This window comes from Pogona vitticeps, chromosome 2 (genome assembly GCF_051106095.1).
Source record: "Pogona vitticeps strain Pit_001003342236 chromosome 2, PviZW2.1, whole genome shotgun sequence".
NCBI classification, from domain to species: Eukaryota; Metazoa; Chordata; class Lepidosauria; order Squamata; family Agamidae; genus Pogona; species Pogona vitticeps.
This window is the reverse complement of record NC_135784.1, coordinates 58,357,124-58,380,900: the sequence shown is the minus strand read 5'-3', so window position 1 is coordinate 58,380,900 and position 23,777 is coordinate 58,357,124. Positions and strand designations below refer to the sequence as shown.

General features: G+C 44.2%; 1 protein-coding gene and 1 long non-coding RNA gene across 2 annotated transcripts in view; both read right to left on the bottom strand.

Moving 5' to 3' along the window:
* The window catches only part of GRIP2 (glutamate receptor interacting protein 2), a 557,587-nt gene that overhangs the window by 431,134 nt on the left and 102,676 nt on the right, over window positions 1-23,777 (bottom strand). The window lies entirely within an intron of this gene.
* On the bottom strand, window positions 12,332-12,741 carry LOC144586674 (uncharacterized). The gene is made up of 2 exons (XR_013541625.1): window positions 12,673-12,741; window positions 12,332-12,444 (listed from the first exon to the last, which is right to left on the bottom strand). It is a non-coding gene; the product is annotated as an uncharacterized LOC144586674 (long non-coding RNA).

The following is a 23,777-nucleotide window of genomic DNA, read 5'->3' as shown; positions in this document are numbered from 1 at the left end:
TTATTGGACAACTGCTCCCAGCAAACCTGAGCACAGGCCATGGTAGTCAACTGGAGTCAAACAGGATCTGAAGAGTCATTCCCGAAACCAGAGCAGATGGGTGCTTTACTGAACTTTGGGCTGAGTCAAAGATCTGGTCAGCATGAAGTGGTTCTACCTCACATTCTTCCTATTTCAAACCACATCTCCTATAATTCCCTATTGAGTTGCTTGTCCAGAATACTCAAGAATTATAGGTGCCATTGGACAGCATTTGGCAGTAGGCTGAAAGCAAGATCACACACATTGCTAGGGATGAGTGGATCTCTCCATTCTGTTTGTTAGTTATATGTTTCTTTGATTCCTTCTCTGCATGAAGTGCACCAAAACTGAAATACATGTTTGTCCGTAATAACCTTTAATAAATACATTCTGCAAGCAGTTTTCCATAACACATGCCATTCCGTTTGCTGTATTTCCCACTGTACATATTTCTCTCTATGCAGAAACTAAGGAAGTTGGATTTGTAGTTAACATTTTGTCTCAGGAAGTGCAAAATAGGTTGGTTCCTATTAAAGCAGCAGTGCAAACTGAATCAATTTGCCCCACATGCCTATATCCAGAAGGGTAGGTATGTCCATTCTATCCAGCATACATTTTTTGCATATAGAAAAACTAAATTTGCCCTTCTGAGCACAGGAGAAACCTGCACCTTGACCTCTGCAATAGCTTAGGGTTTAATCAGTTGGTTCAACATAGAGACTACACGATGTCTGCATTTAAGCACCCATGATTTATTTGTCTAACCTTTTTAAACCTTCCAGAAGAACTTTCACACATCCAGGTTATCCCTAAATACTGTCTTGTTATTACTCCAATGATAAGATTTATGGAAGAGGCAAACTCGGTTTTCTTTATTACTGAACATCAGTGTTGAGGAGGGTTATGCCAACCAGTCTCACCTTAATCAGTCATAACAGTCGGCTGTTTTGTGCAGCCAGGAACACCAGATTGCTCCTTTACAAACAGGCACCCATTTCTCCTGTTTTGTTACACTTGAAGAAGAAAGTCACTGAACCCGTCTTAAAGAACACGGTGCAGAGAAGAAAAGCAATTAATTAACCTCCAAACAGAAAAGCTGCACCTGACCTACCAATCAGATCCCTAGACATGGTGGGGCTATCTCCCCATCCCCCTTTGTGTGTGTGTGTGTGTGTGTGTGTGTGTGTGTGTGTGTGTGTGTGTGTCTGTGTCTGTGTCTCTGTGTCTGTGTGTATATAAGGGGCGTTGTTGTTTTTGCTACTGCTCTGCTTTATCAATCCAAAACAGGTGGCATAGAGGTCTACAGGGACAGAGGTCTACCCAAAGTGCACACCAGCATGCATGTCTCTATTTGCTGTATTGTAATTCAATCCGCAGAACAGGTACACAGAACACTAGTACATTTCCATACTGGATAAGGGAGGGAATTGTAGTACATGCAGATTTTGTCACCTCTGATAATCAGTTGCTTATGTCAAATGTCCCTTTTCTATCTTGGCCGCTGGTCACCCCCTCATCTCCCATCACTTCCTCAGTTAAGCATATGCAACCGTACGGGAAGACACCAGCCCTCTTCAGGTCTTCTAAAAGTAGGTTAAATAAACATGTGAGGCGGGGGAGCATGCCAGACAGACGGGGAGGGGCTAGCACACTCACCAGCCTCACGTGCTTGTTTTATTTAATTTTAGAATGTTTTAGTAGGGCGACAGAAATAATCCCGTCTTGCTTTTTGCATCCTGTAGAGGAAAACACAAACTGGTCACCTTGTCAAATATCTCTCATTTTATCAGATGCAAGAGGACGTTACTGCTTTTTTTGTGTTACATGAGGATGGTGGCACGTCTCTGATAAATGTTAAAGAATGCCTGGATGAATTCCCCCAGATCTTTCAGTTTCTTGAAGAACCACACTGAAGTTTGCACAGCCACCTATGCAACAAAATAAATTGGATAAAATCCTTCCACAATGTCTTGAAAAAACACAATAGCCAGTTCAACGGGCCTTCTTCTAGCACACTGAATTTAGGTCTTTGAATGAAAAGGCACCAATATACCATGTTTTCCCAAAAATAAGAGAGGGTCTTATATCAATTTTTGCTCCAAAAATGCAGTAGGGCTTATTTTAAGAGGATGTTTTATTTAGTTTTTCTATGTACAACAATCCACATTTATTCAAATACAGTCACGTCATCTTTTTCTGGTTGCTGCACAATGGTGGGAGGCAGGGTTTCACTTAACTAGGGCTTATTTTTGGGGTAGGGCTTATATTACGAGCATCCTGAAAATTCCTATGAGTGCTTATTTTCAGGTTAGGTCTTATTTTCGGGGAAACAGTGTGTTAACAGAGCCATTAATTTTGTTATCACATGCTACAATTTAAAATATTAGATAGTGATGCCTGGCCACACTTCTCCCCTCCTGCCCTTAGAAGTTATGTATGAATGAGAAAAGAGAGGACCTCCAACCAGGCTAGAACACAAGGGAGGCATTATCAACAGTTCAGGGAGCAAGCAAAGGAAATGTCAAATTTCAAGAGGAAGCCATGTGAGAAATCAGTATCACACCAGGTTGACAATTCAAACAGGAGACAGCCAGAAGCAAAGTCTGTGGGTAATCTGGGTTGGGTCATCAGGAGGGTATCAAGCAGGGACACAAGGCATGTTGAGAATTAGGCATAGGGAACACAGCAGGGAATGCTGGAGAGTTGGTCGCAGTGCTGATCTTTTGTTTGAACACTGCCTTTGCCCAGCCATGGCATCGGCAACTCCCTCTCACTGTCACAGCCACTCAGATCAGTCTCTCCAGAGGACATATCCTTTGCCCATAGTCATGCGGTCTAGCTCAGCTCTGCCCAGCTGTTGTGGGCTCTCTGAGACACCGTTGTTCTCATCAACTTGATGTCATGCCTTCCCTATTCGGAGGGGATTCACTCGCTTTTGACGAGCCAGGCTCTGTTTCAACTTCCAGTGACTCTGGGGAGGAACTGCCAGATGGGCCACAAGCTCCTCCACTTCCTTCTATCCCTTCAGTTGAGGCCTATCATCCTGCCTTTGTTCCTCAGAGGAAGACAACTCCAGGCAGACCATAGCAACTAGTGATGGACTCCACAGTTGCTAATACTGTACTGTTCATCAGCATTAGTTGAGCACTATTACTATTGCAACTGCATGGTTCAGAATGCCAGTCTTCAACAGACATTCAACTTCTCACTAGCAATGTAAGGTAAGATTACAATGGGTAATGCTATACTTATAAAACAGCCAGATACACACAACAGAATATTTCAAAATATCCAGTGTTCTCTGTGACTTTTTTCTAAGAGTGTGCTGGACTGTATTATTTCTAGAATCCTCCCAGTGCATTAATTTATCCGGCATTAAAAGTATCAGACAAACCTAAACACCCTGTTTGTTTTTATCCACTTTTTTGAAATCTATGGTCAGTGTGCTGTTGGGGATTTCTCTGAGTTCCACTGATACATGTAAGTAACTGTGCTGTTTTGCAAGAGCTCTATTCCACAACTGGTTGCACAACAAACTTAGTTGCACACATGGAAATCCCCAGCAGGATATTGTCCCATATACCGTGGTGTTTTGTTAGACAAAATAATTGAGAACACTGCCATCTCAGTCAGATGATTCTTTGCCATAATTCTGATATTACAGATGATACATTTGTTATCTGGATCATGCAGTGCATTCCAAAAATTCATTATTTTAATTTGTGGTCTGATTCCAGTTGGTAATCCTAGCTAGGATGCACCTTCTAGCTAATCAACAGGATTTAAACAAGTAAGTCACAATTTTTCAACTGATTCAATGGGTCTATTTTAGTTGGGAACACCAGTTGTATATACGTAGGTGTGTGTTTCCAGATTACAAGGCCAGCCTGTATTTGTCAACCTGAAAAGATCAAACCTCTAACACAAGCCGCAGCATCCCATTGTAAAATGCGAAGCACAGATGCTCTGCAGACACATCTCGCCTGCATGCACTCTTTGATCTCTGACTCACAGTTGTGGGAGCTGGAAATCACACTATACAGGACAACATTTGCACAATAGGGCAGGGCAAACAGCACAAGAGAACTTGAGTAACAGGCTGTTATGCACACAGTGAAAACAATCAGGATCCTGGCTAATGTGACTGCATAATAAACATGAAAGTGCTTTGTATGTGTCCAAGCTTCTGAATCAGACCATTGTTCAGCCAAAATTCTCTCAGCTAAGGTAAAGATCCCAAGGCCAGGCACTGCTACTACACTGTGACTGAGCACATTATCAAACATTAAGAAGAGTTGTAATTCTACAGTTCCAATTAAATGCTGGCATAACTATGGGGAATAATACCAGATGTACCCCTAGCTTTGATTAAGCTATTCCTGAAATCTTACCTGACATTCTTAAACCTACATCCACTTTTTGGTTGTAACTTTCCCCTCCCCATCTCATACAGGCTGCTGGCAGCTCTTTGGAAGTATGAGCCAGGTCACCTCTTTGTCTTGTGCTACACCTAGAAATATCAGTGGTATCAAAAACCTGAGAAGGCAGAGAAGCAGTATAATCAAAACCATCAGCTGGAGCAGCTACTAAAATCCTGGAAGAGCACACGATCAACAACTGTACTGCCAATGATGCTTGGGAGCCCAGTTACAGTGATGGCACCTTGAAGCCCTATACCAAATGGATGGATGAATGGATAGCTCAGTGAGTTGGAGTACCAGAGGGCAGGAGTGTGATTCTTCACCCAGGAGAAAAGACAGCCTATGTAGCCTTGGATAAGCTGCACAATCCCACACAGCGTCACCAGAAGAAGGGACTGGGAAACTAGTTCTGAGTACTTTATTCCTTGGAAACCTTGGCAAGGACTGCCAGAAGTCATGATGACACATAATTATACTATTATATAGATGAATGCAGGGCTGGCACATTTGCCTCTTCAGCATTATGTTTTCTCTCTTCCCTTCCCACCACATGCAACCTGTTTGCTACTTATCATACTTTTCCGCTTTCCAATTAACACTCCCACTAAAGATCTGCACAACACTGTAAGTACAATGCTATTGTGGCCAATGCTTCTTGTGGTCTATGTTGTTCCCGATAAGCTGGGATGTGGCTGATAAACTCATCCAAAACCTATAGAAGCAGCTCTTTGTTATCCAGACAGGCTATGCTGAAGGTGAGGTGACTTTCTTGTGCTCCTGATAAAATTTTAACAATTTGGTTTGGCAGGACCCCTTCACAGTAGGGTTTCCCACATATTTTGTACAGCTGGATTTGGATGCACTTAGGAGACAGTGGCCAAATCCTGTTGCTTAGTGTAGCAAATCACATTAGAGTAATCCTATTGACTCAATGGGGGATTTAGTGAGTCACCTCCTCCATAGGCTCCACTGAGTCAAATGGTTCTACTTGAATTTAACAGCGGCAGTGTTTATTGACAGTATTAGTGGTAGCATTCAGAACATATCAAGATGCCTTAGGAAAAAATACAGTATGGATGCTAAGCAGATTCAGCTTCCAGAGAAAAGTGAGGAATCCTGTGGCGTTTTTAAGACTAATACATATTTTGAAACATAAGCACCCAGATAGACAACTCTACATTTGATGCACAACTTTGTATACCAATAGGACAGAAGGAAGAAGAAAAATTACAAACAGCAGGTCCAGAAGGTGAGCCAGGAGACCTATCAAATTTCTACTTAAATGTCACAAAATTTATACAGAATAATGATAAAAAGGTAAAGGTTCCCCTTGACATTTTTAGTCCAGTCGTGTCCGACTCTAGGGGGCGGTGCTCATCCCGCTTTTCAAGCCGTAGAGCCAGCGCCTGTCCGAAGACAGTTTCCATTGTCACGTGGCCAGCATGACTAGGGAACGCCGTTTTACCTTCCCACCGAGATGGTCCCTATTTATCTACTCACATTTACATGCTTTCGAACTGCTAGGTTGGCAAGGAGCTAGGACAAAGCGATGGGAGCTCACTCTGTTGCGTGGATTCGATCTTATGGCTGCTGGTCTTCTGACCCTGCAGCACAGGCTTCTGTGGTTTAGCCCACAGCGCCACCATGTCCCTTAATGATAGAATGATCCAAATAACTTCTCCAAAATCTACTTTTATAGGGATTCAATTCAAAGACTAAGTGAGTCTAAACTAAATAACCCATTTATTTATGGTCTTCTAGCTTATGCAGTGCTAAATCATGAGGTGCCTCTCAACAATTCAACTGAGTCACATTACTGAAAAGGTGGCAGCAAGCCATGGCTGGTTTTCTAAGGAAGCCTGTGTCAGTTTGTGCACGCAGCTTGCAGGTGACACAGCACAAGGGTGAATGTATACGCTTCAGGGAGAGATGCAGTGTCTTAAAGTTTGCCTTCTGTGTAAAGGAAATGTAAACAGACCTGAAAATGTGAGACACTGTTAGTACAAACTGCTAACCTTTCCATTCCTATTTGCTTTCTTTTTGCCCTTTGTGGATGTACTTTACAATCAAAACCTCCTTCCCAAGGGAAGCAACTGAAGACTCAACATGAACAAAAGACTGGATGCAAACATTATGACCCAAAACCATGAGGATGAGGCCCAGAGATTGGGAACCTGGACTTCCCCCGAAAGAGATGAGATGGTTTTGCATAACATTTGCATATGCTGATATATATGCCCAGCTACAAGTCTGAAAATAATTACGAGTGATTAAATAAAAATACAGTGTATCCCACTGAAGCAGGGAAGACCTATAAATGCCACAGATGAAGTGATGACCTGTAAGTCTTCTCTTCTATACAGAGGTCTTGGGGGTCCTCTAACAGTCTGATCTCCAAGGATCCCTCTTTGAGCCAGCACATGACTTGCTATTCAAAGCATACTTAAAACTGGCAGTTTAAGCACAAATACATTTAAAGCAATTAGGAACAGAAGGGGAACAGAGACAACACAGAATAAGTTGGGGGGAAATAATTGGGACTTCACATTCCGGCAGATAATGTTTTCTCCTGCTAATTGATTGATTAGGCATCCTTCAGTCTTGAGAGGCCATGGTAACATGCTCTGAATAGAGGTCTTGGAACAGCGTCTAGTGTGGCTGAGAAGGCCAATTCGAGAGTGACAATCTCTTCCACACTGAAGATAAATACAATCAGTCCCCTGTCCAGCTCCCTGGTTTTGCTGCTTTCGGGACTGCCTTTTCACCTCGGCCTGCTGGACAAGGGTCTCTTCAAATTGGGAGAGGCCATGATGCACCACCTGCCTCCTACTGGAAAGGAGATAATGCAAGAGGATAGGACATGCTTCTATGAAAAAATTACACCATCAAGATTACATGACTCACTCTGGAGTGACACCTGTTGCTGAAACATTTCATCTACTCAAAATCGCATAACGTTAGGCTTTCCGTGGAATATCTCACTGGAAATTGGTCCACTATTTTATATACCAATAAAATGTGTACAATAGACTTTTGACAGTTTATTATTGCTAAATAAAATGATGACGACGACAACAGCAGCAGCAGCAACCACTGCATGGAAAATATCTGAGAAAGACTGATGGAAAGACATGATAATAATTTAACTTGGGCATAGCTAAAACTGGGGAGCATCAAGAGGGAAACCAAAGGCTTGATCACTGATGCACAAGAACAGTCACTCCAAACTGATGTCACAAAACCTAATGTTCAATACATAAGTGTAAACAGCAAATGTCAACTCTGCCAAGAAAAAGATGAAACTGTGTCCCATCTCATCTGTGAATGTTCAGAGATTACACAGTTGGACTACAAAGCTAGACGTGATAGAGTTGTAAATACACTGTAAAAATATAATCTGCCAGCATGCAAAATCCATGAGAACATCAGCTAGAAAAGGTGTCAGAAAATGACCAAGTTAAAATATTGTGGGACCCCTGCAGTCAAACAGACACTTTGAGCATAATACACTAGACATAACAGGAATAGAATGAAGATCAATAAGATAATCGATATAGCAATTCCAGGGGATCCAAAAATAAAGAATTGGAAAAATTAACAAAATACAAAGACTTGGCAATAGCAATAACTTATTTGTGGATGAAACACATTTCAAGGGTCCCCACAGTCATCTGGGTATTGGGAACAATGCCGCCAAATTTTATAAAATATTATAAACACATGCAGATCTCTAAAATAATACAATTAGAGCTGCAAAACCAGGAACAGCATATACAGTATATTCCACTGACATTTAAATGATTGGTTTTTGGTTAAAACATATATCTGTTATGTAATACTAATCAGATACTCTCTTGTATTTTTAAATAATAATAATATTTTTAAAAGGAACTCATGGATCTGACAGGCGCTGGACTCGATGATCATAGGGTCCCTTCCAGCTCTACAGATGATTATTATGATTTTATCTGGCCCATAGTGAGATCAAACCACCACCACATTCCATATTACAGCATGAATAATCACTTTGCACTTCTGATTCTGTTACTTCTTCATAACATGTAAAACATCCTGCTAAGAATGTTTTTTCATAGCTCTTGGCCTTCAAATCCACTCTGTAGCAACTTCAACACATTTCCTTTACACCTTCCTACAAACAGTACGATAGGACAAGTCCTTAGAGGAGAGGGTTTCTTAATAGAAACTTTTCTGATGTTTTGAATCAAGTCCCCCCCCCCATTCCTAATAGTAATCCCTCTTGTAGTATCTCTCTCTCTCTCTCTCTAGCACAAACACATGCAATTTCTCAAATGTTTCTTCATGCTGATTTATATTGCGTGCAACACCCACTGGTTTGGATAGTAAGATATAATCCAGACATTAAGAATGTGGCCCAAAAGATTCAAAATAAATCCAAACACATGGGATTTCATAGGCTGCTTTGAAGAACTCTTGGTCACCTAGTATTTGCAAATCTGCTATGTAAGATAGAAATTAAAGTAAGGCTGTCATTAAACTGTTATCATCTTGTTCATTTCCAGCCTGGCTGCTTTCAAATGCTAGTCATTTCAGAAAGAGTGGATGGGACTGAATTTATGCATTACTAGCATTAAGCCAAGTGGATGCAGGTTCAAAGGGCACCTTGCATACATGTATACATCTTGGCAAACATGGGGTAGGACATGGCAAGTCTTGGAAAAAATGAACTGTTTGCTTTCAACAGTGATCAAAGTAATGGGAGAAAGATGAAGAACTGAAGAAACAGAGAGAGAGAGAGAGAGAGAGAGAGAGAGAGAGATGGACAAAGGAAGAATACACGTCAACAGAGGCAGTTCCACCTCATATGGCAGAAGAAACAGCTCACCTTGGCAGCCTATTCACAAGGACAGCGTAATGCACAAGATGCAAACACAAGCAAGATTTTAGCATCAATCCTGCAAGAGAAACCTGCAACCTCTTTTCACATAATGGGTTTTGGGAGGAACCTGAAGTCATAGATTCATAGGATGAAATGCTGTTCCCATAAATTATGCCATTTTAGGCTGATGACATCTGCAGTAATGGTTACTTCTTGGAAATTAAACATTTCTGAGTTCTGCTGTGAACTTCTCGAGGCTCCCCCGTAATCTCTTTCATTGTTGAGAACTCACAGGAAGAATAGAACAGGAGAGGGAAGTCTTTAATTCCCAAGTCACCGCTATCCACTAAGTCATTCTAATGATTTCTGTAATAAAAGACTCATCCCTCCTTTCCCATGGTTCTCAACAATAAAAGGAATTACAGGGGAGCCTCAGGAGTTTTGGAACAAAGATTGGAAATGCATGATTTCTTTTTTAAGCAGCTGTTGTTGAGATTGCCGGCCTCACATGATATAAATTACAGCAATAGGATTTCAGCCATAGAATTGTAGTGATGGAAAGGACATCAAGTGTCATTGAGTTCAATCACCATCTCCCAACAGGAAATCCACACCTAACACATCTCTGACAGATGGCCAGGTTCAGTTTTGTGGTTCCCAAAATCACACTGCCTCAAGCATAGACAGCTTGCATAAACCATTTTTTACCTGTCAGGATATAACCACCCAGAGAGGCCTTGGCTGCCAGATGGGCAGTATATCAATCAATCAATCAATCAATCAATCAATCAATCAATCAATCAATCAATCAATCAATCAATCAATCAATCAATCAATCGAATGAATGAATGAATGAATGAATGAATGAATGAATGAATGAATGAATGAATGAACCATCAGGTCCAATTCTTCATGCAAAGAACAATGTATGCTCCTTCCTCTAACTTAAAAAAACCAAAGAAATTTCAGGCTCAGAAAAGATACTTTTTAAGATAGCAACTCATAGACTACACTAATCAGTTTACATGTCCATAGATTTTGTTTGTGGGTAATAATCTTCAGCTGTGTAGGACAAAGCTTCAAGACCCATCTGTTAAAATTCAGCAACAGGAAATAGATTGCCTCGTGGAATTAATAAAGAGAGTTGGTGAAATATAGTGGTCACAGACTTTGGAAAATTACTTTGCAAAGTACCGTAATTAAGTATGGTTATAGGCTCAAATCAAATTGCTGGTCTCAACTAAAATAGATCATTGAATCAATTGCTGAGAGTTAAGTCGGGGCTTGATTTAATGCAACCCTAATGGGTTAAAGGGGGGCATGGAACATTAATCACACAACCGTTCCCCTCTTGCTCCATGACCAGTTTCACATGGTTGTGAAATTAGTTGCATAACCAATTGCACAAAGGACAACCCACCAAAGTGGGGATGCTTATGTGTTTATACAAATATATTTTTTCCAACAAAATATTGGCGTATGGGTTTACTCCATTTCTCTTCTGCTTAGTAAAGCCAGCTGATTGGACAGTGCAGTGATTTAGGTATGTGGTTGGAAGTATGATTCCCCATTGAACCTCCACACGTAGAGGCAGCGTGTGTGGCTTTGGACAAGCTGAACAGTCCCAGGGCAGCCCTAGAAGAAGGGAATGGTAAATCACCTATGAATATTTTCTATCTGGAAAGCCATGGAAAAGGTCACAATAAATCAGAATTTATTTGATGACACATTGTAGTAGTAGTAGTAGCAGCAGTAGTAAGGCACACTCCTATAGCTGCAAAAATCCCAGTTACATCACATATGGAGGAAAGATGTGCACTGTCCACATTTATGATGACCCCAGTAGGATTTCCAAAATTTGTGAGATATTTAAGGAGGGGTTTTGCCAGAACAAGGATTTGAACCCAAGTCTCCTGAATCCTAGTCCACTACTGCATCCATTGCACAGGCTCTCAATTATACCTTAATCAATGGGAAAAGGAATTAGTTATCAGCAGCTACTTATGACTTTCTACCTTGACTTGCACATTCAAGGTCAAGTCCCTACTGAACTATGAAATACAATGGCTGAAATCCTATTGGTGGAGCTTCATTGAGGAATTTGATGATAACTTCAGCAACTTGGATGAAATTTCCCAGTTCCCTACCCCATTATGTAGCTCCCATAGTCTTCCCTAAGAGTGGTGCTTAGGGATCCCTGCAACATGGGTGGTAGTGGTGGTGGGAGGGTAGGGATTTTTTAATTCCCCTGAAATGCCCCTAGAACAGCCATGGCTGATGACATTGTCCAAGCTGTGAGGTGTAAGTTCTGCAACACAATTTCAGTCACCAGATAACACTGTTAAAATCACTATCTTTCAGTCCACCTTACCTCACAAGCCTGTTCCAAGATTAAACTGGAAAGGAAGCAAAACACTCTGTCCTGACCTAATTAAAAGATTGGATTGGATAGAAATGTAAATAAGAGATAAATAATAAATAAATGATTCCTCTTTCTTACAAAAATACCTGTTCACATGTCCACAAGATGTCTGAAAAGAGCCAACGCTGCTGCTATCTTCAGAGAACGAATGCTGCAACAGTGATGTCACCAGAGAAGGGTCTGTCTTTTCACCCAGCCACTGCATTCAAGAAATGGCATCAACTACAGTACTGCCTATCTTCAATGAAGCCCCAGCATGATCTTGGGCTAGAACAGGAATCTGCTTGCAGTTTTATGTGTGGCCTTCATAAAACTCCTCTCTATCATGGCTGTGGAGGGACAGGCCACATTCTTTTCAATGCTGGCTGTCCTTTCCTCATTGGGTTTGCCAGTAGATATTTCTTAATTTTCTCAGAAATTTCCCAGTGATCTCTTCCCAAGGATGGACCTGTGAGGTAGACTCCCCTACCCTTTGTAACAGTGGTTAGAGCATTAATAATCTTATGATGTGCACATACCACATCCATTCTTAATATATTAAGATCAGCGTTCCTGACGTCGGGGGAGTTGCCTGCAATATCTGCCATCCCCAGGCACGGGGTGAGAGACGTGTCTGGGAGAATTTCTGGCCTGCACTCCCCGGCCTTTTTCAGGACTGGGACCCTGCTGCTACTGCTCCTGCTGCTTCAGGCCACCCCACCCCCTTCCATAACATCAGCCACCTGGCTGGGAGGGAGGGAGGCCATAAAAGCCGGAAGCTTGTGCCAGGGCCCTCACAGACCAGCGTTCCTGACGTTGGGGGAGTTGCCTGCAATATCTGCCACCCCCAGGCAGATATTCTGGGAGAATTTCTGGCCTGCACTCCCTCGGCCTTTTTTCAGGACTGGGACCCTGCTGCCACTGCTGATGCTGCTTCAGGCCACCCCACCCCCTTCCATAACATCAGCCACCTGGCTGGGAGGGGAGGGAGGCCATAAAAGCCGGAAGCCTGGCCCTGGGTGGTATGCCATGTATATTATTTGCATGCACTGTATATGGTTTATTTTTCTTTTATTATTTGATTTATTTGTATTACTATTAACTGTATTCAATTTATGTTTATTTACTTTATGTATATCATTTTTGTGCACTGTCTTACTGTATACGTTTAATTTTCTTTTGTTATTTGACCTAGTTGTATTAAGTTAATCTTTTTTTTAAAAAAATTCTTTTCTCCTTTTCCCCTCCTTTCCTGCTTTTCTCCCCCCCTTTCTTTTTCCCTCCCTTCCTTCCCCCTCTGACATGGAATGGACGGCCTGCCCTCCCAGCGAGGGACCCCAAAACATTTCTGTGGTCACGGGTAGAGGGCGTTATGGCGTTGGCGCGGTCCCCACTCATGCAAGAAGAACGATGAACAGATGTCTGAAGGTTGTACATTGTTCTGAGACCGTGACCAGCCCCCAGTATCGAGGCAGCCAGACCAGTCAGCCTTCCACCCTACGCCTGGTGTTGTTGAATGCCAGGTCTGTATCCAATAAGGCCCAGGTAATCTACGACCTTATCCTGGAGGAGGATGCAGACCTGGCTTGCATAACCGAAACATGGATTGGCGGAGAGGGGGGTCCCCCTCTAGCACTCATCTGTCCGCCCAGTTATGCTGTCCAACACCAGGGTAGACTGGAGGGTCGGGGGGGGGAGTAGCCATTGTCCACAAATCCAACTTGGAGGTCGCTAGGCGCTCCTCAGTGGTAAAGCCGGGTCTTGAGGCCCTCCACGTGTCGATTGGGGCCAGGGATGGTATTGGGATCTTGCTGGGTTACCGAGCTCCCCGCGACCCAGCCATTTCCTTGCCGGAGCTGGTGGACTTTGTCTCCGCGGCACTGCTGAGTTCCCCAAACCTATTGGTTTTGGGGGATTTCAACGTGCATGCGGGGGCAGAGACCTCCGGGCCAGCTCTTGAGTTCTTGGAGACCATGGCCTTCTTGAACATGTCCCAACATGTTAACGGCCCCACCCACATGGGTGGCCACACACTTGACTTGGTTTTTTCCACTAATGGGAGCGAGAGTGGTCCGATGGTGACTGACCTTGAGTCGGTAGCCTTGTCATGGTCGGACCACCACCTAATAAAATGCACCCTCAAAATGGCTCTCCCCCCTCGCAGGGAGCAGGGACCTATTGTTATGGTCCGCCCTCGAAGGCTACTGGATCCGATTGGATTCCAGGAAGCCATGAGAGGTGTACCAGCTGACCTGGCTGGCGCTCCTGTCGAGGCTCTGGTCGACGGCTGGTTTGCTGCAGCGACTAGGGCCGTTGACACGATCGCTCCTGAACGCCCTCTCCGCCGCAGGGACCGCCCGGCGCCCTGGTTTAATCAGGATCTTTGGGCGTTGAAGCGGGTCAGGAGACGGCTAGAGCGCAAGTGGAGAAAGGACCCGACAGATTTTAATCGGATAGCTGTCAAGGTCGCTACTAACCTTTACCTTGCCAAGGTAAAGGCTGCCAGTAGATCATTCCTCGCTAACCGGATAAGCGAGGCGTTTAATCAGCAGGCGGAATTATTCCGCATAGTATGCGACCTATCCGGAATTGGTCTGGGTGATGGGCCTCCCCCTAGCTTTTCACCAGACCAATTTGGAGCATTTTTAAAATCAAAAGTGGAGGCCATCCGCTGGGACCTCTTTCCTTTTTTGAATACAGTGAGTCGAGCTGAGATGTCCAGCGCTCCGTCCTGCCCGGTGACACTTGACTCTTTTCAGCCTGTCACGCCTAACTCTGTGGCCAGGGTGATTGATCGCTGCCGTGCCACCACCTCCTCCTTGGACCCTTGCCCGGCCTGGCTAATCAAAGCAGCCAGGCCTTTAACAACGGAATGGGCCACGGTAATAATCAATGGATCTCTCCTTGAGGGCAGATTCCCATCTGCCCTCAAGGAGACACTCATTAGGCCCATCAGGAAGAAACCTAGTTTGGCGGCGGATGAAATTGGCAATTATAGACCCGTCGCCAACGTTTCTTTCTTAAGCAAGGTGGTCGAGAGGGTGGTGGCTGATCAGCTTCAAGCGCTCCTGGATGAAACAGATGCCCTGGATCCATTTCAGTCGGGCTTCAGGCCGCGCCATGGTACAGAAACGGCATTGGTCGCCCTGTGCGATGACCTACTGAGGGAGGCCGATGGGGGCAAAGTGTCCCTGTTGGTTCTCCTCGACATCTCAGCGGCCTTTGATACCATTGACCACAGTATCCTCCTAGGGAGGCTCTCCGAGCTGGGAATAGGTGGTCGGGCATTGGCCTGGCTCCGTTCCTTCTTGGAGGACCGTCCCCAGAGAGTGCAGCTTGGGGAGAACATCTCGGCCCCGTGGAGCCTCAATTGTGGGGTTCCACAGGGGTCGATTATCTCCCCAATGCTATTTAACATCTACATGAGGCCGCTGGGTGGGGTCATCAGGGGGTGTGGAGCTCGGTGTCATCAGTACGCTGATGATACTCAGCTCTACATCTCCTTTCCACCTTCTGCAGGAGATGCCATTCTGTCCCTTCAGCGCTGCCTGGGGACTGTACTGAAATGGATGCAGGAGAACGGGCTGAGGCTGAACCCGGACAAGACGGAGGTACTGAGGGTGGGATTTGGGAAACTCCCTCTTTTTTGAGGGAGTGACCCTGCCTGCCAAGGACGGGGTTCGCAGCTTGGGGATCCACCTGGACCCGGCGCTCACCATGGAAGCACAGGTGGCGTCGGTAGTCCGCTCAGCCTTTTTTCACCTTAGGCGGATAGCCCAGCTGCGGCCCTACCTTGATTTGGGGGCGCTCACCATCTTGGTACATGCGCTCGTAATCTCAAGATTAGACCACTGTAATGCGCTCTACGTGGGGCTCCCTTTGAGGCTGCTGCGGAAACTACAGGTGGTGCAGAATGCGGCGGCCAGATTACTTAGTGGAGTGAGGAAATTCCAACATATCTCACCCACTCTGGCCACATTGCATTGGCTGCCCATACGATTCCGCATCGACTTCAAAGTGCTGTCACTTACATAAAAAGCCCTAAACGGTTTAGGGCCTCGATATCTGGCGGAACGCCTACTCCCACCAAGTTCTACCCGTGTCACTCGTGCGAGCCAGGAGGTGAGGTTGAGGAGCCTAACGCCGAGGGAGGCCCGGAAAGAAAATACAAGAAATCGGGCCTTCTCGGAGGTGGCTCCTCGCCTCTGGAACAATCTCCCTCCTGAGATTCGCGGGTCTCCCTCGCTGGGTATCTTTAAGAAACAATTGAAGACATGGATGTTTGGGCAGGCCTTTCCATCATATTCCTCTTGACCTCCTTCTTCCCTCTTTACTGTTTCTGTTTTGCACTCTATGTAATTGTATTGTAGTGTTTTTACTAATTAGAATTGTTTATTTATATTGTTACTGTATTTTATTGTTGTTAACCGCCTAGAGTAGTCCTCACCGACCAGATAGGCGGGGTATAAATTAAATAAATAAATAAATAAATAAATAAATAAATAAATAAATTAATTAATTAATTAATATCAGTGTGAGCAAAGTGTAGCCCTCCAGATAGTGCTGGCCTTCAACTCCCAACAGCTCTAGCTAATACAACCAGTGGTGAGGAATGCAGGGAGTTGGGAGTCCAGCAACATCTGGAGGGCTATACTTTGTCCTCTCCTGCAGGAACACAACTCCTTTCCAAATTCCAGGTCTACATTGGCAACTCTTGCACTCTTACTCTTTGGTCCTCTATCTCCCAGGCCCTTTCTCACACACACACATATATGTATGCAGGCATGCATGCACAAACACATGCCCAATCTAGAGAGCACAGCATGCTGGTGGGCTTCTTACTTATACAGTATTATGTCCAATATCTCCACTGTACAGTTGCTCCTCCATTAAGGTCTCACACTGATTAGCATTACAGACCCTTCCATGAACAATTCTCTTGCTGAAGCCTACAACAGAGGCACTCAGATTTCAAGCTGTTTATTCCAAGTCCCAACTCTGATCTCCACCTTTGGGGATCTAGGGCCAAGAGCTGATTGTGTTTATGTCTCTTCCATATGTCATGCAAGCTAAGTAACGCAAGGGCATCTTAGCATCTTCAGTTAAGTGAAAAACAGTACGGCAAGCAGACAAGCATCATTTATTCAAACGAATATACACTTGATTGTATGGTATTATACAGTGTCAGAATGATGTATGGTATGCCAAAGCAATCTGAAAGTTTTAAACTATGATTCATTGTAAGTCAATGGCTTTTCCTCCATTTGTTCTGCTTTTCAAGGTGATGGATCCCTTAACACAAAGGTATCAATCCAATGAAGTTTACAGAAAACTACAAAGGGTTCTGTAGCTCCTTCCAATATGTAACCTTCATAGAACCTCTCCGATGGATATGAGGGACAGGATATGAATATGGGGGACAGGCCACATTCTTTTCAATGCAGAGCTCCCTTTCCTCATTGGGTTTTGCCTGTACACCTCCATCTTCTCAATAGAGAAAATTCACAGTGATCCCTTCATGGGGTGGAGTTGTAAAATAGACTCCTACACTTCTCAACAGTGTGTTACCATGTTTTCGGGTTTCTTGCTTGTGCAGAGAGTCTCCACGTGAGCAAGAGTTACTCCTCTTCAGCCATGTCACTCTCCACATGGAGGAAATGATGACGAGCATGCCTTCATGTGCAGAGGGAACAACTGCATATGGCCACAGTTGCACCCTCTCAAGCTGCCGAAAAGAATGCTATCCGATTATAAATCACCTTTTGAATATGGGACACCTCATGACACGAGGGAATCTTGAACGTACCATAATTTAATAAAATTTCCTTGAACACATTTTTTTCTTGGTTCCTGCTGCAGATATAGGCCTAGGAGTATTCTCATATCTGTGGAAGCAATGCAAGTCACATCTGCTTCTGCCCCAAAATGCATGCATTCCTTTCAAAACTGAAACTAGCCTGGTCTAATAATACTAGAGAGTATTGCACTTTAAGAGCTTGCCTCTTAAAGTGCCATTACAGCTCATACAATTCTTTCAACTTTTTATCAATAAAATATAAAATTTATTTATGCAGTTGTCTGATCTTTTGTGCTAATAGGGCTTGTGGTATCTTGCTTTGACCATCTACCTGGAGCTGGTGTGTTTTGTTGGCATTTCTACCTTGTAGGGTTGACATAAGTATCATACTTCTTAATCTTGTATATATATATATTTTTTTTTTAAATTTATATGCCGCCCACACTACCCAAAGGTCTCTGGGCGGCTTACAGCATTTAAAATACAATAAAGATGTGTACAATTAAAATACAATTAAAATACATATAAAATTGCCATCAGACCCACAGTTAATATTATTTCAGTTAAAAGCCTTCTGGAACAGGAAGGTTTTGACCTGGCGCCGAAATGTCATCAGTGTCGGCGCCAGACGAATCTCAGTCGGGAGGGCATTCCATAGTCTGGGGGCAGCTGCCGAGAAGGCCCTTTGTCTACAAGCCATCCCTCTTACCTCCTTGAGGGATGGCTCTTTCAAAAGGGCCCCCTGGCTAGATCTTAACTGCCGGGTAGGCTCATATGGAAGGAGGCGGTCCTTCAGGTATCCAGGGCCCAAGCCGTTTAGGGCTTTATATGTCAAAACAAGCACTTTGAATTGGGCCCGGGCAGCAACTGGTAGCCAATGTAACTTGTACAGAATCGGCTTGATATGTTCCCTGGCGGCCACACCACTCACCAGCCGCGCCGCTCGATTCTGGACCAGTTGCAGTCGACGGACCGTCTTCAAAGGCAGCCCCACGTAAAGCGCATTGCAGTAATCTATACGGGATGTTACCAGTGCATGTGTAACTGTCATGAGACTCCGCTCGTCCAGGTAGGGCCGTAGCTGGTATAGTTTCCGCAGCTGGAGGAAGGCGCCCCTGGCCACCGAGTCCACCTGGGCTTCCAGTGTTAGACTGGAGTCCAGAAGCACCCCCAAGCTGCGGACCCTGTCCCTTAGGGGGAGTGTAACCCCATTTGGGGAACTTCCTAGAAAAACTGCTTAATCAGGTTGACTAAAGTGTTGGGATGATTCCCACAACCATCAGCGCAGTTGACCTTCCTAGTTTTACCCATGTCAGAACAGCAAGGGTAGTGTGACTGAAATGGCTAGTGTAGGCCTCTCCATCTTTGGTGAACCTTGGCAAATCTTTTTCTGGATTTTGCAACACTGATGTCGTAGCTCAAAAGAAGGTTCATGAGTTGTAATACAGGTGCTCCATTTCCTATTTTACTCGGACTGGTACAACGGCCCCAACATTAGCACCCCAAAAAGCCAGGAGTTAGGGAAGAGGACTTGGAACAGTGCCTATGAGTGCATGCATTTTGTACCATAGTGTTCTTTGCAGCAACAATATACACAAACTCCTTCATGCTAAGCCATGGAGCCCTGCCAAGAAATGGGGATGACTAGAGATGGGTGCTGAAGCATTAAAGTCACCTCCCACATAAAAGCCAACCCTTGTCCTTTTCCGGTGCTGCTCATTTTGCTTTCTGACAGTCTCACTAGATAACCAACGAAGCATAGTAATTCTCTCAGATTTCTGTCAATACCCTGAAGCCTGGCAAGCAGGGGGCACACCAAAGGCCAATCAAATCCAACACTCTGTTTACTTAGTATCCAGATGGTTGCAGACGAGAAGCTGGCCAGTGGCACATGAGTACAATGGCACCCTTTGCTCATGTTCCCAAGCAACTGATATACAGAGTCATCAGTGCCTCTGATCCTGGAGAATATATACAGTGGAACCTCTACTTATAAACGTCCCTAGCTATGAACGATCCAATTTACGAACAGCTCCGGCTGCAAAATTTTGCTTCTACTTGCGGCTGGAGCTTCAAAATATGAACGAAAAAGGAAAGGGAAAAAGGCGTGAAATTCAAACCGTTGGTGGTGAAGAGGCTGCTTCTTTGTAGCTCTTTCGTCCCAACGGTTAGGAAGAGGGAGGCTCAGCCTCCCAGGCTTCCAGCGCCGCTGCCACAGGCTTTCGTGGGGGTTCACTGCAAGCGCCACCTTTCTCCCCTGCTGCGTGGCTTTTCCGCCACCATGGGAGGCTTTCCTGGAGCTTGCCCCAATCGCCGCCTTTCTTCGCCGCCATCGGCCTGGCAGCGGGAGAGAAGCCCTGGCCGGCAGCAGTGGCTGGAGCCCAGGAGGCCTCCTGGCAGCGGCGGTCATGGCGGGGGAGGCAAGGTGCTGCTTTTCAAAAACTGTTTTGGGTGGGTTTTGCATGGTGGGATTGGGATGGTGGGGTTATATTTGTTTTTTATTTGTTTTGTTTTTTTGCAGGCCCAGGGATTTGCAGTGTTTTATTTTGTTATTTTTATTTTGGTTTTTTTTTCTTCTTCAGCCAGAACGCATTAATCGGTTTTCAATGCATTCCTATGGGAAATGGTGCTTCTACTTACGAACGTTTCAATTTATGGCCACCGTTCCGGAACAGATTAAGTTTGTAAGTTGGGGTACCACTGTATAAGACATCTTGCCTTGTGGCTACGGATGGCGCTAACCTCCAAGAATCTGTCTAACTCCTCCCTCTTTAATATATGCCCAACCTGGGATCCATCACTCTATCTTGTGGCAGTGAGTTCTACAGTTTCAGTAGGCACTGTGTTTTAGAGTACTTTCACATATCTGTCCTGAGTCTCCCACAGTTCTCCTTCAGTGGAGGACAGTATTATCAGATATAGTATTGTCAGAAATAGATTGTTTTCACCCAACGTACCCTCTACTTTTCAGCCTGAGTGGGTGGGACTACGCCTCTCTCGCATGTGGGCTTCCCTTGCAACCAGAACCAAAGGGGCTGAAAGCAATCACTGCATGGAGGAGGAAGGCTGCGTGGAGGGAGCTGGAGTCATGCATGCACAGGTGCATGCGTTAGAAGGAACCTTGCCACATCTTGTTGGTTATTTGGATAAAGCAGGCCCAGTAACTACCCTACTCATATGAACCATGGGAAGTTCACACTTGCTAAATATTCATCTCTGTTCAACTGCTGGTGCATTAATCATTGCTCATTCCATGCCTCCAGCAGCAAACAAGAACATACAGGGAAGTCATGGAATACAGGCCTGAAAGAGGAAAAGCTGAACTAACTCAAATGCAAAGACAACTCCACTAGAGGCATGCCATCCTTTCAGATTGTGAATATATTCATTTAATTAACTCTTCCCACTGTCATCCTGGCATATTTTTGGGCCAAAAAGGCCTCCCATTAGTGGCCTTTACAGAATGCAAAGCCTTCATTCTCTCCTTGAATATCATCCTTTTCAGGCTGCTTGTGGTTTTCAAGCATGCAGATTTTTTTTAAAAAAAGTCAGTCATCAAAATGTTCATGTCTGAGATCTAATTCAGTCTCTTTTTTTGGTCATTTCTGTGCAAAATAATGCCCTAACATAAATCCTTCTGTCATGCACCCCAGTTCCCCTGTTTGTTTTTCTACACACCCAGGTTCCCTTTCGGGCACGACATGTACTTTTCACCCTTTTCCGCTGCCACCAGAGGATATGTTGCAATGACCAGATAGGCGGGGTATAAATGGAATGAATGAATGAATGAATGAATGAATGAATGAATGAATGAATGAATGAATGAATGAATGAATGAATGGATGGATGGATGGATGGATGGATGGATGGATGGATGGATGGATGGATGGATGGATGGATGAATATGTTCCTCTCTGTACCAAATATGACTATTAGATCAATGTTGTCAAATATAACAATGTTTATTTATGGGTTTGTAGGTAATTCACATAAAGAAAATCATGAATGGTCTTTTATTATTCATTCAATAAATGTTGCTTTAATTACATTTATGTTTGCTTATGTAGATTCACTTTAATCAAGTTATTAATCTATTCAACTATTTATTTCTTAGCACTTTCCAATCTTAACCACACCAGCTTTCCAAGTTCTTGTTTTCAATCTTTCCTTAACTATGCCTTTTTAACTCTTTCAATCTCTCTATATATCCCTGTCTTAGTGTAGACGTCTGGGGCAGAAAGTCTCAAAGATTCAACTTGTGGTGTCTAAAGTAATCCAGTCTTGTATTTCCTTCAGAAAACAAAGCAGAAATTCTAAATAGCGTAACTCTGGTGCATGCCCATAGCATATGTGTTACGGCTAAAAGCTTCTTTAGGAAACCTGGCAGCTCGAAAGCACAGCCAAGTAAAAGGGAAAGCTTCCCATCTCATAGATACAGATCGCAATGAATGGAGCTGATGGCAATGGACTGAAAGGGAGGCAGCCTCTTCTCACATCCCATGAAATTGCAGGCTGCTATCAAAAGCTATTTTCTCCGATTCACAGTATTCCCTCCCTTTAACAATAGGCCTAGAAAAAGACGGACGCATCTGTCATCCCCAGATGGCTCTCACTGAAAACTGCTGCATATATATGGATGTTTGTAAAGAAAAGCTGATACAAGTAAAGAATCAGAAGGGTTTTTTCTTCTCCTTCCTGAATGAATGGGAAACACTCAATGCACTGATGAGACCAACAGGCTGCAGGTTCATTCAAGCAGAAGAAGGCAAAAGGATGGATGACAATTCCGGTCTCCTAGTTGCTCCACAAAATAAGGTGGTTGCTTGCAAACAAGGCTCAGTGTGGGCACCGGCAAATCCTTTGTTAACCTTCCTTTTAGTTTGCCCATGTGCAAAAGCACACAGGGCACTTGTACCTTTTAATGGCTGGGCAGAAGAGGGAGCTTCAGCCAGTATGTTTTGCCATGCATGGGACATTTGAAGAAATTCCTTTTTCTGCATTATTAGTAAGGGTACAGGAACCAGATGTGTCTTCCTTCACATCAGGCCATCCTACTCTCCTTCCATGCTTAGCAGTCCTTTCTTCCAAGCCAACATCATTTTACTATGGAGGAAAGAGCAGCCCTGTGAGTGGCAGGCAGTGAGGGTTCCTGTGACACCAGGAGGCCCACATGGGAGGGGGGTGTCTCTGTGGTGGCAACTGCCTCCGAAGCATGATTCCCTACCAGCATCCTGCATTGCTACTAAGAGATGGGAAAACAGGGTGGCCCTATAAGCAAAGGGACAGGATCCCTTTCTCTCAACTATTAAAGCAGCCTGGTTCTTTTTTTTTTATGTAGTCACCCTACTTGCAAATCATAAGAACATAAGAAAAGCCCTGCTGGATCAGGCCAAGGGCCCATCTAGTCCAGCTTCCGTACCTCACAGTGGCCCCACCAGATGCCTCTGGGACCACACGAGACAACTTAAGATACCTGTCTCCTGATACCACTGCTTTGCATCTGGCATTTGGAGGTACCTTCCTTCAAATCCTGGAGATTATACACCCCCATTATGGCTTGTAACATTTTCCTCCAGGAATTTGTCCAATCCCCTTTTAAAGACATCTAGGCCAGATGCCATCACCACATCCTGTGCCAAGGAGTTCCACAGATGAACAACATGCTGGGTAAAGAAATATTTTCATTTGTCTGTTCTCACTCTCCCAATACTCAATTGGAGTGGATGTCCCCTGGTTCTGGTATTGCGTGAGAGGGAAAATAGTTTCCCTCTATCCACTTTATCCATCCCCTGAATAATTTTATACTTCTCAATCATGTCCCCCCTTTGGTGCCTTTTCTCTAGACTAACGAGCCCCAAACATTGTAGCCCTTTCTCATAAGGGAGGCGCCCCACCCCAGTTATCATTTTAGTTGCTCTCTGCTCCACCTTTTCCAGTTCCACTATGTATTTTTTGAGGTGCGGTGACCAGAACTGTATGCAATATTCCAGGTGCAGCCTTACCAGCGTTTTTTACAATGGGATTATAACGTTGGCTGTTTTATTTTCAATCCCCTTTTTAATGATGCCTAGCATAGAATTGACCTTCTTCACGGTAGTGAGGGACCTTCTGAAAATCCAGATAGACAATATCCACTTGTTCACCTGCATCCGCATGCCTGTTGACCTTTTCAAAGAATTCTAAAATTTTTGTGAGGCAAGACTTACAATTACAGAAGCCATGCTGATTTTCCTTCAGCAAGGCTTGTTCTTCTATGTGTTTTAAGATTTTATCTATCTA